General features: G+C 31.8%; 1 protein-coding gene across 1 annotated transcript in view; it reads left to right on the plus strand.

Annotated features, from left to right (window-relative positions):
- The window catches only part of LOC136829259 (nephrin-like), a 540,754-nt gene that overhangs the window by 127,277 nt on the left and 400,120 nt on the right, over positions 1–13,357 (plus strand). The window lies entirely within an intron of this gene.

Genomic DNA, 13,357 nt, shown 5'->3' on the forward strand with positions numbered 1-13,357 from the left:
TTAGGTATGTAAATATTTCTCCAAAGAGAATATTTACAAGCCTATAAAAAATTGCAAATATACTCGTACACAGTACCGGAGGCATTTCTTATTAAGAATGTACGTATATATGTGCTAAGAGAGAAATTATATATGTATATATATATATATATATACATATATACATATATATATATATATATATATATATATATATATATATATATATATATATAGTTATTATATATATATATATATATATATATATAGATAGATAGATAGGGAGTTATTATACCAATGCTTGCCATATAACTAGCATCTCCGATTCGGCAATCACGCAGGTGTCTTATCATTGATCTGGCAAATAATAGCTGTTCTGTGTAAATTCAGCTTTCGTTCGTCCGCTTGGAAGCCGGGAAAATTCCGTTCGCGTAAGATCGCAAGTGAATTGAGCGCTCTTTTCGTCCGATGACCTGAACGCGTTCCGACAGGCGCCTAGAGACAGGATCTCTTTGCGTGATGGAAAATTCCCGCGGTCGGGTTACGGAACATTTTAGGCCGGTTGGAATAGGTTTCGTAGGCACGAATACGTGCCTGCATTTGTTACGAAATGCTTGGTGCAAACAGCCTTGTGATAGTTTGTTCACTCTGGTGTGCCGGACCAATTAGGGAGGACGTGCTGTTCACGCTTGGGAAAATGAGTTTCCCATTGTGAGTACAAGACTTATTAAAAGAATATTAATCTTTGAGAATTTTTCTGTGCGGATTGTGTTACGTTTTTCTGTGTGTCTCATACGTTTTCTGAGTTATACATTTTTATTTTCGTTTATCATTTTTTTTCCTGTGTGCTTTGGTATGCTACAAACTGGAGTCTGACAGAGATGGTTCTGTCTTTTCCCCAGAAATGTTCAAATGGTCCCATGGTGGTTTTTGGGGCGGAAATGTTCTGATGCAATGTGCATTCAAATTGGAGCATATGGAAGTGGTCAAATTGTTGGAACTGACCAAAGACTGATTTAACTGTGTATAATAGACTGGTTATGAAGTCATTGGTGACGATGAGTGTTAAAAGGATTTTAATTTCCATTCTGTATTTGCTTATTTTATTTTGAGTTAAGGGTTCATGACCTGTTTCTTTCTATTCCTATTTTAACCAGTGTCATTTTAAATATGATAAATATATTCTATTTTGTTGGCCAGGGTTTACTTTGGCTACCCTGGTTAAAGAGAGAGAGAGAGAGAGAGAGAGAGAGAGAGAGAGAAAGAGAGAGAGAGAGAGAGAGAGAGAAATTGGAAGTTTTTCTTTTTTGTCCCCTAGCTAAATAGTTATATATATATATATATATATATATATATATATATATATATATATATATATATATATATATATATATATATATATATATATTAGTATATATCTTGCATCAAGAAGATAAGTCCCAAGTCTTATATATCATGGCTGCAACACAGAACGATTGGATAATTACTAGGCATCTAATTCAGGGGTATGGACAAGATTCCATGGTAGAGTTAACGATTATCATGCCGCCCACCAGCTGACCCAGTGCTGAATGGTTACCAACGGCAGCTTGAAGTTAAAGTTAAGTATACCTTAGTTTAACCAGACCATTGAGCTGATTAACGGCTCTCCTAGGGCTGGCCCGAAGGATTAAACTTATTTTACGTGGCAAAGAACCAATTGGTTACCTAGCAACGGGACCTATACAGCATATTGTGGAATCCGAACCACATTATAGCGAGAAATGAATTCTGTCACCAGAAATAAATTCGTCTAATTCTTCATTGGCCGGCCGGATCTCGAGCTCGGGCCTAGCAGAGTGCTAGCCGAGAACTCTACAGACCCGTCCAACGAGGAGCTATTTTTGGTGGGGAGAGGTACCATATCTATAGCCCGCCTATAAATGCTTGTTAGGCCTCGTTGTATAATCAACACTTTCGTTTTCAGTTTAGTTACACCATTACCACCTTGCAGAAACCAAGAATGTTTCCAGGAAAATATCACTAAAATCCGCCCACCCTCTTTCTGTCAAAAAATACCCGCCTCTGTCGTTCTGGGCAATATCCCCTATGAAACGAAAGTTTAGTTTTGGGTAAATCAGCGGCGCTGAAAGTCGAGATTAAATTTCGATCCGTTGAATATTGCAATAAATCGGGCCGGATGAACCTCCTCCAATTACGCGAGATTTGGGCAAAATATCATTTGGGTTCATGCGTTTACTGGACACCGCGGATTAGTCGGGATGAAGGTATATAGCCACTTACGACCGTCGGGTTATGATGCCGTTACGATCAAAGCGCGAGTCATTGGGAGTGAATGGGAGCGAATAGAGATATTGGGGTGTTTGGTCCATTAAAAGGAGCCAAATGAAATTTATTTTGGGGCCGGAACGCTTTGGCAATGGGCTCTGAAGTGATTCACGTTTTGGATTGCTGCGTTGTACTCTTTGGATCCTTCGAAATGGTCCCCCAAATTTTAAAGGATCTTCCTGGTATATCTCTGATTATTTTCCGTAAAAGAAATCTTTCTTCCATAAGCAGTTTGAAGCTACCAGCAATTTTTATTTCAATTTCATTCTTAATTGGTTCCTTAAAAAAATTCAGTATTTAATACAAGATTTTCGTGGTGTATACCTGATTTTTTTCCATAAAAGAAATTTAGAATACTGATAAACCCTATTTGTTTCAGAGAGATATTCCAGAATCATCTCAGGTCTCTTAGATGTTAATTTCGTATTGAATTCTGAATGTGAAAATCATATCTGGAAAAAAAGCCCGAAGTGTGTGATGAATAGTCTTACTTTTCACCTTAAATATTATATTTTGCGTTTTTATTCTTTATTCTGCTTCAGTCAGGTAGATATGGTGTCGCACTATGTGCTAGGGAATTTAGATGTTGATAAAATACAACGCATACTCTTTTTATATATATATATATATATATATATATATATATATATATATATATATATATATATATATATATATATATATATATACAGTATATACATAGATATATACATATACATATATATATATATATACACTTATATATATATATATATATATATATATATATATATATATATATATATATATGTATACATATATGTATATATGATGAACGTAAACCATTATTACGCAGTTACAACATCCGTAACTGCCCGAATAATACGCAGTGCAAAATATTCCTGCAAACAAGAGCTTAACCAGGCCAGTGCATTTAAGGAATAAGGCCATTAACTCTCAGCTACGACAAAATACTCTCAGTTGCCGACCACGATACGCATCAAACGCCCACCAAAATATGAATGTAAACATGACGCTGTTTACGGTTGGCAAACTGTTGCAAATTGCCAGATCGTTTGGTCTTGCCCTAATTTCGTGGTGGGCTAGGACTGTTAGTATTACACAGTTTTCCTCTTCTTTCAGCTTCGCAGGAGAACTAATCTTGGTGATAAGACTGCTGCTTGATTGTGCGTTCAAGCAAACGCTGCATTTGAGCTACTCTAGGCAAGCTGATATGCAAAGCTCATTCAAGGCAGCCATAATGTATTTATTTAGAATGGAAGTCGTAATAATAATAATAATAATAATAATAATAATAATAATAATAATTATTATTATAATTAATATTATTAATATCATCAAACTTTTATTAAACTGGTCAAAAATGAAACTTTTTAGTATTCAGAGTTGCAAAAAATTTCCTGTGTACTTTTTGATAATTACTAAATTTTTTTATTATTAATGAATGGATATTCATGAATTATTGTACAAAAAACTTGCCAGCCCTCCTGAATACCAAATAAATCAAACTTTTTAAAGACATCAATCATTTTTTAATAATTTTGGGACAAAAAATAATAAAATGCAAGATAAAACAAATAATATTCTGAACGTAAATAATTCATTTTCCATTCATTAATAAAAGCAAATAATTATTTATCCTTTCATCTTCAACAACACACTAAAAAAAAATTACTAAAAAAGAGCAGAATATGGTATGATGAAACTGCTTATTCGCTCCTATTTGATATTAAGTTCCAAGATATTATTATGCTTCCTCATGTGTACAATTTACATATATTGAATGAAAATGTTTATTCAAATATCTGTTTTCAGGCAGAAGAGACTAATATTCTCTCTCTCTCTCTCTCTCTCTCTCTCTCTCTCTCTCTCTCTCTCTCTCTCTCTCTCAAATTTCGTTTTCATTGCTATTTTTTATGCAAATGTGAGTAGGGAGGGAATTGTCGGAGTTCTAGCAAAGGAGATTTTAATGCTGTCGCATATCAAAGACATCTTGATTTCTTTTCCTACATAATAATAATAACGAAAACCCAGACCACAACAATCATGATAAAAAGGAGGCGAGACGAAAAGTAAAAAAAGGACATGATGCACTGTATCAAAGAAAAAAACAGAGGAAATAGAAAAATACTGTACAGTTGGATACATCACACGCTGCTTCATATTCTTATATTCAGAAAGGAGTGAAAATGGTTTTTTTCTGAAAAAAATGTATGTAACCCATATGTCGTATGTTTTCATTTTGACAATGGATGTTATCCTTGATTATATGAACTGTGGTAGTCGCTATTTGAACGTCAATTAAAGCTTCATGCTATTCACTTAGAGAGTGTAGAATTCTATTTCCTTACGTTTTTCTAAAATAGTTCACTACAGTGTATGTATATATATATTATATATATATATTTATATGTGTGTGTATATATATATACATATATATATTGTATATATATAAATGTATATATATATATATATATATATATATATATATATATATATATATATATATATATATATATATATATATATATATGTATAGGTTGTAACACAACTTTATGCAAATATTTTGGGAAATGAAAAAAAGTAATTCTGAGCAGAAATGTTCTATAAACATATGCATTTCAAGGTTTCGTTTGTCGGTGAGGTGAAATTTTAAAATAACTGTGATCATTAATCGGGCAAGTAAGATGGCACGTACGGGAGGTCGGAATGAGTAGTCAGGGATATGGGGGGGGAGGGGGATGGAGCTGATCAGTTCACTCGTTACTCTGAACAGTCTCGCTTTACCACGAAGATAAGTTAGGGTGTCCGGGTTACAAGCGTCAAATTCCAGATTCATTTCGAGAGCAAGAAACTGGAGACATTGCTTGACTGTTCCTGTGATGTGGAATATATGGAAAAGACATTTATTTATGGGTTTTGCAACCGTTCCATTTCTAGATTACACGGTTGTGAACTCCACTGTTATACAAAAAAGGAAATTGGTAATTAGGCCGATGTGAATAAAATACCTCCAAATCAAATGTATTCTTTAGATACTGAACAAAGGGACTGTAATGTTACATTTTTCAATAACCTGTAAGAGAACATCGTAATTAAAAGGCTGGCAATTGAGTTGCCTAATGCGCATAATCAACCCTTCCCCCATATCCCTGACTAGTCACTTCAGAATCCTGTACGCACCATCTTACTTGCCCGTTTAATGATAACGGTTACTTTAAAAATTCACCTCGCTGATAAACGAAGCCTTAAAATGTATATGTTTATAGCATATTTTTTGCTCGGAATGTCTTTCCTTCATAAACTATATATATATATATACATACATATAATATATATATATATATATATATATATATATATATATATATATATATATATATATATATATATATAAATGCCACAAAGGAAAAATGAAACAACAGAGTGGTTGTTAAGGCCTTTTGACACAGCAGTCCTTTACTAGCAGACTGATAAAAATATAAAAATATGTTTACAGGAAAGCTTGTATAATTGACAGATATTCCTGAGGATGTGGATTATAAGGAACAGGTGCACATGGTATCCAGCACAGTTGAAGAATTAGTGGACCTAACGAAAACAAAGGTAGATTTTTGAGAGGTTTTACAAAGGGTTAGGCCCAACTGGCTCAAAACCTCTCAAACATTTACTTTTGTTTTGGTAGGTCCACTAATTCTTCAACTGTGTTGAATTCCAGGTGCATCTGTTCCTTATAATCCCCATCCCCAGGGATATATATGTATCATATGTCAATTATACAAGCTTTCTTGAAAACTTATTTTCATATATTTCATTAGTCTGCTAGTAAAGGACTGTTGTGTCGAAAGGCCTAGCAACCACTCCATTGTTTCATTTTTCCTTCGTTTTGCCTTTATTTATACATTCATCATGTTCCATATCTTTGTAAATCAGTTATATAAATACACACACACACATTATATATGTGTGTGTGTGTTTGTATGTATGTATGTACATACAACATCCTGAAAATGGGATAATACTGAGTCAGCAAACATTTTTCCTTTGCCTGTATTTATACATTCATCATGCCTATGTCTTTAAAAATCAGTGATACATACACACACACGCACACACATGTATATATATATGTATATATATGTATGTTTGTATGTATGTACGTACATATAACATTATGAAAATGTTATATGCACATACTGAGTCATCAAACATTGTTAGAATCATAGAAAGTAGGCTGGTGCAAAGAGTAACTATTTCAAGTGAAAGGAATTAAATGAAAACGATCGCATGTTCTTCACATCTCTCGGTGTCCATTTCGTCGACGAAACGTTGTGGAATGTCGACGAAACTTTATGGAATATTCAAGTGTTGTTGAAGAGAGTAATGGCGTATAAAACTTTTGAAGGATAAAAAAAGTTTTAATGATGCCTTTCTTACTATTCTTATGCTCACTCCAGCATGAAAAAAAGGGAGTAATAACAAAACTATAAACATGTTATGGCAACAAAAAGTCCTTTAGTTTTTCCTAATTATCTGACTTCTTGAGAAAAACAGGAAAAATGATGAAAAAAGGGAAAGGCCAAAATTTCATGCATGTTAATCTCCCAGTGCTCATATGATATTTATTAGATGTAGAATGCCGGGTGAGATTATGTTTGCTCACGAGAAAATCTAATAAAATCTTACGGTAAAAATGAAATTCCGAAAGTTCCTAACCATTGTAAAGTCATGTGAGCGATGTAAATTAAAATGTAACGTAATGTAGGCGTGTATAACAAATACATACCCGCTTTAAACTCTTAAAATACATACTCGCTTTAAACTCTTAAAGATATATGATTAAGATTTTTGAAATTGTCTTATTACACTAAATTTTACATCTTTAAATCTATTAATTAAGGTTTTTGAAATTATCTTATTACACTAAATTTTACGTCTTTAAACCTACTGAATTTTACATCTTTAAACCTACTGATTAAGGTTTTTTAAATGATCTTATTACACTAAATTTTACATCTTTAAACCTACTGATTAAGGTTTTTTAAATGATCTTATTACACTAAATTTTACATCTTTAAACCTACTGATTAAGGTTTTTGGAATTATCTTATCACACTAAATTTTACGTCTTTAAACCTATTGATTAAGGTTTTTGAAATTATCTTATTACACTAAATTTTACATCTTTAAACCTACTGATTAAGGTTTTTCAAATGATCTTATTACACTAAATTTTACATCTTTAAACCTACTGATTAAGGTTTTTGAATTATCTTATCACACTAAATTTTACGTCTTTAAACCTATTGATTAAGGTTTTTGAAATTATCTTATTACACTGAATTTTACATCTTTAAACCTATTGATTAAGGTTTTTGAAATGATCTTATCACACTAAATTTTACATCTTTAAACCTATTGATTAAGGTTTTTGAAATTATCTTATTACACTGAATTTTACATCTTTAAACCTACCGATTAAGGTTTTTGAAATGATCTTATCACACTAAATTTTACATCTTTAAACGTATTGATTAAGGTTTTTGAAATGATCTTATTACGCTAAATTTTACATCTTTAAACCCATCATTACACAAAGAAAGAGACTGTTCAAAATCACCTGGAGATGTCTTGAAATATAGTCAATATCATCCTGTAATGTACTTGAGCAACACCTATGGAGTTCAGGAGTTTATCATAAAACTTTTGAGATCCTTATCTTTATCAACAGTATCTTCACGTAAATTTTAATGCAATAATCTCACGCATTTTGGAATATCGCACTTTACAGTCTTCTGGCCATAGGAGCTTCAAGCCGACTTTAGTTAAGACCCTCCCCACCAAAAACGCACGCCGGTGAGGCAAAAACTGAACGCCCATGCAAATGACTCCTTTATAATCTGTATGGGAAAGCAGGGTAATGTGCGTTCACCATCTACTGGAATCACATGGATAAACTATGTAAATAGGATCCATTTGCATCTCTGGGGGGCGGAGAGAGAGAGAGAGAGAGAGAGAGAGAGAGAGAGAGAGAGAGAGAGAGAGAGAGATTTCCGACATCATGGTTGATTCACTGTAACAAAAATGTTCATTTTGTTGTTCATTCTTATGGAAACAGCATACCGGTGCATGGTGTGAATTTTTATATATTTATTTATTTATTTTTGTTGCATTTAGTCATCGCCACTTACATTCTGTGGTTTCATAAAAAAAAAACTCAACATTTAATGTAAAATGGGTACTTTGTTAAATCGCAGGAGAAGCCACTGTGCAGTAAACTTCCACGGTATTAGTCAACCCTTACGCCAGCTCAGAAGTCTTACCAGCAAGCGTACAGCTGAAACCTTACAAACGAATTTTGCAATTCACCTGCAAATTGAACGCCGACAGACGTATCCTTAATAACATTGTAAACCCTTTCCAAAAGTTATTCCACGCTATCTATTCAGTGGTTCCTCGTCCTGCCTACGAACTCCTTCGAAGGTTCACGTCTTTCATCAACCTGTTATTCTAACTTCTTTGTGCTCACTGGATCTTAAAAAACAATCTGAACTTTTCATCTACAATACCAGTCATTTTACCACTTATTCATAATTTATCAGTACTCAGTATTTCAGGGCTACTTACATCACATATACTTAGCAAACTGTGCATCTAAGTTGTTTCAACTTTTCTTTCTTTCATATTCAACTTCTAAATTTAACATCCTTTAAAGAGAGTTGGGTGAATAGCCCCCCTTTGAAATTTCCGCTTTGTCACCTACTTTTATAGCACGCCACATTTCAGACATTAAATATGAACACTGATCCCTAATCGCTATCAAAATTAATCTTACAGAGTCCTAATGATAATATATATAATATATATAGTAGTTTATATATATATATATATATATATATATATATATATATATATATATATATATATATATATATATATATATATATATATATATATATATGAATAAACGAGAACGAATATAGGAAAAATTTTGCACCCATACGCCCTGGATTTATTCGAGTCATCACAAATATATGTAAGCAATTCTGTAAAAAAGAAAAATCCCGAAAAATTTGTGAATATTTTAAGTCAACTTTATTTGACTAATGAGTGAAATGGTTGTTGCTAGGCAGAAGCCTTTTAATGAAGCAGTTGGTATGAAAAATAGCTGAAATAAGTGTGTGCACCAATAGCAGATAGTGACATTGCGGGAAATCATTTAACATAGGCGCATTAATGGAAAAGCTGTTAGTGTCGGGAACGCCATAACCATTGGGACAGGCTTGTAAAGTAAGTTAGTTTTCCTGATCTGAATACTCCGGTTATTTCATTATCCATGGACTGTCACAAGTAACAGATTTTGTTAAGAATATGTTCATTCGCATCTTCTCTTATCAATTTCGAGATACGTCAAGACTATAATTATACATAGAGCAGCACGAATATCTTATTAAAAAAAATTATTGTTATTTATACGTACAATATACATTAAAAAAAGTAGTCTCTTCTTAAAACTGTAGTAAGATGCACTGTCTCAGAAACAAAAACACAAAAAAAAACCTGATGACTTTGTCGGACAAAAACCTAAATGACCCTTTTGTGATGATTTGCATATTCATGACGTACCAACTTTGACAAGTTTAGCAGCCCTAAGCAACAAGGGCTTAAATGACGCCCGAATTATTTATCATCTCGAGCGTGAAAAAAAAAAAAACTATAAAGATGATGGTAAACTATAATTTTTCCCAAAGAAGAACATTTTTACGTTTCCTTTAAAAAACTTAGGGAAAACTTCTTATTGTCTTCCAGTTTTGAGAAAGAAAGTTGATGTGCTTTTAATAAGTAATAATATCATTGTAATGACTTTTCCAAAACAATGGAAAACTCTTCATTGTCTATCAGTTTTGGAAAAAAATATCTTCTGCGTCAGTCAGTTAGGCATGAATGTTTTCTGTTGAATTTTTATGGGAACATTATTGAAGAACTACTTCAATACTATTGAAATTGAGGAAAAAATAAATTTTTTTATGATTTTATTACTTGTGGTTACTGAGTAATACCTATCATTATCTTCTACATTTGGAAACTGAAATTTAATTTCATATGGTCAGTTAGATGCATGAAGGTTGTTAGAATTAATTTCCATCGTAATGTTATTGAAAAATTATCTTGCTGCTTTAAAATAAAAAAATCATCCTTCAAAATCTTCAGTTTCTTGGTAGAAAGCATTATTAGTGTTTAGTCAACATGTTTTTAATGTATGATCTCATTTCCAAGTTAATATTTTCGGAATTTAGATCAAATAATTATAATTCTCCAAATTTAAAAGTTCTACCTATCAACATTTGTTCAGTTAGACGCAATATTATCATTTAATATTATTTCCTTGACAATGTAATTCAAGAAAAGATTTCTTAATCATTTCCAATTCACGAGAAAATCTTGTATCAACCAACTTACGTGGTAAAACATTTACATAATATGCGTTGGTCAGTAAGACGCACAATTACCATCTATTTCCAGTGTCGAATTATTGGAAATATTTTTCGCTGCTGTTAACAGTTAGGAAAAAAGTACAGTTATTTCCTGTATTCGGGCTACAGGAAAAAACTACAGTTATTTCCTGTATTCTGGCTACAGGAAAAAAGTACAGTTATTTCCTGTATTCGGGCTACAGGTTCTTTATGTGTTTTGTTTTTCAGTAAGACAAAATTATTATTTGATTTCACATGCAGAATAATGGCATTGCCCTTTAAAAGTAAGAATAACGTTCATTACTGGACTTCAAACACTGATAAATGATTAATATAACTTTCAAAGACAGGTGAAAAACTTTCATTATATACTATATTTAATTGGGAAAATGTTACTAGGTGAGTTGTAGAATAGACACTGTCACACAAGTCTACTTACTGAAGTTGTCTGAAAAGCGGATAAATAGGGCTATTGTCCCTGCCAGTATAATACCATTCCTTTCCGAAACATGCAGTAAAAGCGTAAGCAGTCTCCTTGGAACGGTAATGAGATAGAATGGTGCCTGAAAATGATGTGGCTACAATGGAACATGACTTCTGTTTTATTAAATTCGCCAGACAATATCATGAAAAAATGTTCTGTTCTTTGGTTAGACGAATTTCTCTGAAAAAAGCGCCATATTCCAACCAAATGAAACGGTAAAAGCTGACTCTGATTTGGAATATGGTTGCAACCACACTCTTCTTATATCATGTTCTGATGCCACTTACCCGCTTTTAACATAGATAGAAAACAATTTTTGACTGCTTTTTCCTGTTATTTACACACCAAATGATTCTCTTTGCGGAGATATAAACCTCTGTATTAACAGCGTTCACGAAATGATGAATATTGCTCGCCACTCACAATACATAAATGAATATATCTGGCATCATTTCTAGAAATGGCTAATCAAAAAATTCTGGTTATAATTTCTATTGATGTTATTGCGTCAATCAACAAGGCGATAGATATATTAATCAACAGTTCAGAAAGATATAACTTATATATCTTTCTGCTGAGCAGAGATAAAAGGAGTTACAAGCAAAAACAATTAAGAGATGCTGATGGATAAACTGTGTTTAAACTTTCCTTCAAGAAACAAAACGAAACTTAGCCTGAAACGAACTGAAAAAGTTAGAGGCTTGGATTGTTTTCCTTACTAAGTTCGAGGAGAAAGACCGAAATCTTTAAATTATAAATAAACAAGAAGTTGGGTGAACTGACTCCTGTCTCGCCAAATTGAGGTCATTATTCAAAATGTCTTTCCTTTTCTTCAAGATGTCAGGCGATGATGAGACTGAATGTAAGGAATGTTGGTGTGGCATTATAGAGGTCATAAAGCTATCAGTCTTTCATGTAAACACAAAATTATACACTCACACACACACATACTATATATAAATTTCTGACTCACATCTGGGTCGAACCCAGGTGTTGATTATTTCTAACATACTATATATATATATATATTATTTCTAATATACTATATATATATATATATATGTATATCTATAAATGTGTGTATATATATATATATATATATATGTATATATAAAAATATAAAATTTGTCAGTTAATATATATAGATATATATGTATGTATATATATATATATATATATATATATATATATATATATATATATATATATATATATATATATATATATATATATATATATATATATATATATATATAATATATAATATAAATTTGTCAACATAAAATTTGTGACAAACACTACTTCCTTGACGGAAATTTTCAGACATCTTTCAGAAGAAAGAGTTACGGCGCTCTCTCAGAAGTTTGCTAACAAGCTTCCAGTGCAGAAATAAAGCTCAAAAAATGGAAGCAAAGATAAAGAAAAGGAAGGATTCTGCGCGCGCAGAAGAATAATTTCGTGGTCATCAGCGGCGGTTAGTATATATGTCACCATTTTTCTCTACGGCCGGGGGACGAATCCGACCACGCGTTGCATTTCGTGGAGCGTTGTACGAATGTAGCCAAATCTAATTTTGTTTTTCGTTTTTGATTCTTTACTAGTAACCAGTGAATCGTATAATATATACGTATGTATGCATGGATACATACAAATATATGACTATGTATGTACAGTATGTATGTATGTATACACACAAATATGTGTCTATGTATGTATGTAAATAAAGATAAAATCCACGAAGGAAACGGAAATACTTCGTGGATTTTATCTTTATTTTATCTTTATTTATACATTCATCACGTTCCATATTTTCGTGATTCAGTTATACATGTATGTATGTATCTATGTATGTACACACACACACACACACACACATATATATATATATATATATATATATATATATATATGTATATAAATGTATATATATATATATATATATATATATATATATATATATATATATATATATATATATATATATATATATATATATATATATATATATATATATATATATATATATATATATATATATATATATATATATATATATATATATATATATATATATATATATATATATATGTGT

This window comes from Macrobrachium rosenbergii, chromosome 44 (assembly GCF_040412425.1).
Source record: "Macrobrachium rosenbergii isolate ZJJX-2024 chromosome 44, ASM4041242v1, whole genome shotgun sequence".
Lineage (NCBI taxonomy): Eukaryota > Metazoa > Arthropoda > Malacostraca > Decapoda > Palaemonidae > Macrobrachium > Macrobrachium rosenbergii.